The sequence below is a fragment of the Sorex fumeus genome, unplaced genomic scaffold (genome assembly GCF_029834395.1).
Source record: "Sorex fumeus unplaced genomic scaffold, SorFum_2.1 ptg000081l, whole genome shotgun sequence".
In the NCBI taxonomy this organism is placed as follows: domain Eukaryota; kingdom Metazoa; phylum Chordata; class Mammalia; order Eulipotyphla; family Soricidae; genus Sorex; species Sorex fumeus.
This window is the reverse complement of record NW_026606138.1, coordinates 5350002-5353977: the sequence shown is the minus strand read 5'-3', so window position 1 is coordinate 5353977 and position 3976 is coordinate 5350002. Positions and strand designations below refer to the sequence as shown.

At 39.0% G+C, this 3976-nt stretch overlaps 1 pseudogene; it reads right to left on the bottom strand.

Annotated features, from left to right (window-relative positions):
• Window positions 1-1917: 1917 nt before the first annotated feature.
• Window positions 1918-2016, bottom strand: LOC130039021 (uncharacterized; annotated as a pseudogene).
• Window positions 2017-3976: the final 1960 nt, after the last annotated feature.

Below are 3976 nucleotides of genomic sequence, written 5' to 3'. Positions count from 1 at the left end.
CTCCAAGTAAACACCATTTAACAGGTAATAACAGGATCCACCTGCAGTGTTTTATCTACCACCCCCTACTCTGTCAGCAGCTGCACAGCCAGAATCTCTGTTCTCCCTGAACAGGAAGAACATAAAGAACCTCTTAGACAGGTAACCCCTCCCCCCAACCCCCTACATTTGGGCAGGATTTACCACACACATCCGAATGTGCTGTTATTACCCTTTTTACAAACAAGATTGGAGAAGTTAAATACTTCATTCACTCATTCAATTGAGCACCTACACCCACTAAATCCTCTTCCAGGGCTGTGAACGGAAGTCCCCTGCCCTGGGAAAGTTCATTTTAATGGGGCAGACTTGCACCAGCAAATAATGTACCTAGTTTAAGATCAAACAAATGCAGAGCCAGAGGGCTTGACCTAGACTATAGGATTCTACCTGGACAAAAATGTTGTTGTCCATCTTCAGAAATCCTCAAAGATGGGACCATGGCTTCCAGGGTGCCATCTCATTCCATCAGTCCATCAGTTCCCCTGGGAATGAGACCTGTCCCTGAGACAGTTGTGTTCCTCCACACTCCCCCACTTCTCTCTCTCTCCCTTGCTTTGTTTCTTTCTCTCTCTTTCTCTCTCTTTTCCTCTCTCTCTCTCTCTTTTTCTTTCTTTCTTTGAGTCATTTTTCATTACCTTAAATATAAGTGGCTGGCCAGTTCAGTTGTGACAGTTGTGTTCTCCCACGCTCCCCCACTTCTCTCTTGCTCTTTCTTTCTTTCTAAGTTTCTTTCTAAGTTTCTTTCTTTCTTTCTTTCTTTCCTTTCTTTCTAAGTTTCTTTCTTTCTTTCCTTTCTTTCTTCTTTCTTTCTTTCTTTCTTTCTTTCTTTCTTCTTTCTTTCTTCTTTCTTTCTTTCTTTCTTTCTTTCTTTCTTTCTTCTTTCTCTTTCTATATTTCTCTTTCCTTCTCTCTTTCCTTCTCTCTCTTTTTCTTTCTCTTTCTTTCTTTCTCTCTCTCTTTCTTTCTTTCTTTCTTTCTTTCTCTCTTTCTTTCCCTCCCTTCCTTCCTTCCTTCCTTCCTTCCTTCCTTCCTTCCTTCTTTCCTTCTTTCTGTCTTTCTTTCTCCCCCTCCCTTCTTTCCTTCCTTAACTTCTTTTTTGTGTTTGTGTGCCACACCCAGGAGTGCGCAGACCTTACTCCCGGCCTTTGTTCTCTGGGGGACACTCCTGGAGAGACTCAGGGAACCATATGTGGTGCTGGAAATGGAATTGGGGTTGCCTGCATATGAGGAAAGTGCCTTACCCACCGCACTAGTCTTTGGCCGGCCCAGTTCCCTTTCAGACCATACTATGTTCAAATTTAGGTCACCGTTCTTGTGACCTACATCCCACCCACCCACCAGAGCTCCTGCCTTACTATCTAGTGTAGTCTAGATGCCTTTCAAACAAAGGTGTTAAAGAGTGATAAAAGCTAACTTACTTTAGCAGAATCCCCAAATGAGACTATTTGGGGATTTTGTCTGATTTTCACAAATATATTGAAACAATGTGTAGAAAAACAGTTGAGAGTCAAAAATTCTCCATATCATTCAAAATAGTCCTGAGCAGTAGGGCAATTAATTAAACACTGTCATCTATAGCTATGCGAAATAACACTACTGTTTTATATGAGCTCATCTAAACAATTCTATTTACTGGTCACTGATATTCTTTCTTTATGTTGTTGTTTTGTCTTTGGGTCAGACTCGGTGCTCAGGGCTTACTCGTGGCTCTGCGCAGGGATCACTTCTTGTGGGATTCATATGGGATATACTGGGGCTGGCTGCATGTCTTGCCCATGGTACTATGTTACCCACTAAACTATGGGTCTGGCTTGGGTTTTTTGTTTTGTGAGTTTTTTTTTTTAATTTTATTGAATCACCGTGAGATAGTTACAAAAAAATATGGAACGCTTCACAAATTTTCGTGTCATCCTTGCGCAGGGGCCATGCTAATCTTCTCTGTATCATTTAGCCTGGGTTTTTTAGTCAATAAAAGGTCCCTTTTGCCTTTTATCAATATTTGATGATTAGAGATAATTTTCAGATATCCAGAATAATCTTTATTTACTAGTTTTCAGGATTTGTTTAGATGTTATTCACTTATAGTTTTGAGCCACACTCAGCTGTGTTCAGGCTGATGGGGGTGGGGGGAGGTGGGGAAGAGGGTGTCACTCTTGGCTGTACTCAGAGTATCACGAAGAGCTGGGGATTAAACCCAGACCTCCTGCATGCAAAGTATATGTTTCAACCTGCTGAGCTATCTCCCAGGCCCTCGAGTTAATTTTTTTATGAAAGTATTTGACTGTTTTATTCCTTTGAAAATCTGTGGTGTTATGGAAGCTTTTTATCTTAATCCAGGGTTTATTAGAAAACCCCATAAAATCTTAGGAAGGATTTAACTTGCTTTTATTGAGCATTATTGGTGGAATAAATGACAAGATAAAATATTTTCTCTGCAATTAATTTAGTTTAGTGTCAGATATGATTCATCATTTGGAAATAAGCTTCCGATTTTTAGCCATCATTAAAAAAATCATTTGGGTGGAGCTAGAGAAGTAGTACAGTAGGAAGGGTGTTTGTCTTGTACACAGCCAACTTGGGTTAGATCTACTAGTACCCCTTGGAGAAGCATTGCCAGGAGTGATCTCAGAGCACAGAGCCAGGAGCACACCCTTAGCACGTTTGGCTGTGGCCTCAAATCAGAAAAATATATGAATTATACATATGTAATACAAATGTTTATAATATATAAAAGTTATATATAATAATATGTGGAGTTTTGTGGTTGGTCTATTATTGCTTCTGTTGGTTTTGGATCTGTGAAAACTAGAAAGGAAACTCAAGAATGAAAAAAGCAGCTGGCATGCTAAAACCACCCTCTGAAATCTCTGTAATTAAGCCGTTTGGGCAAACTGAGTAAGCACACTTGCTAGGGAGAACTTTACACATCTATGAAACATTTTTTTAGTACATCATGTGAAATCCTTGCAAAGACAAGGACCTTTTATTTATTGACAAAGAGAACAGTGATTCTAGACAAGAAACTCTCTTGTCCTCCAAAATAAGAAAGGGAATCTGTTCCATATCTCAGTGCAGAGTAAGTAGAATGAAAACTGCATATTGTCTGCTATTTCTTCTTTATTGTGTGAATGCTTTCTCTTCAGTGGATGAAAAATATGTATGTAAAATAGATTATTTCTATAAATGACCTAGAAAAAAAAAAGAAGGATTCTTAACTTGATTGGGGTCAAGCATTACATTACTGCCCAAATTGAAAAAAAAAAAAGTATTGACTTACCTATTCTTGGGAACTTGAGATTAAAAAAAGAAACTGGAGAATGGCTTTCTTCCTTTCATTCATTCCTGGATGGGCTATTATGTATTCCTCTCACAACATGGATCAAAAAGGGCCTTCTGTGTGCTGGGCTGCATGTTTACATATATAAATAAGACAGACCCCCGTCCTTGCTTTCTGTAAGAGAGACATGCAGGTAAACAATTAACTACAAGACATGGAAACTGATGCCCTTACCAAGAACAGCTGGCAGGCCAGGCACTTCCTTAGCCAGAGACTGAAAAGGAAGATGCACATTGAAGCCCAACAAAGCCCTGATTTAAAATCTGTGCTTCTGGTGGAGGGATGGGTACTCGATCATTGTATAACTGAAATCCAAGCACAAAAATTTGTAAGTCTACAACTGTACCTCATGGTGTTTCACTAATAAAAATTTTTAAAAAATAAAAATAAGAAAATCTGTGCTGATGTCAATTAACACTACACAGAGACATAGACAGTTACCAGTCATCACCTCTTTGCGTGGGTGGCCAAAGACCATAAATAAGGTGCTTTGCTTTTGTTTGATATTTTTTATTTTATTTTTTGCCATACTAAAAATATTTTTATTTTTATTTTTGGGGGCTCAGTGATTACTCCTGGTTCTGTGCTTAGGAATCA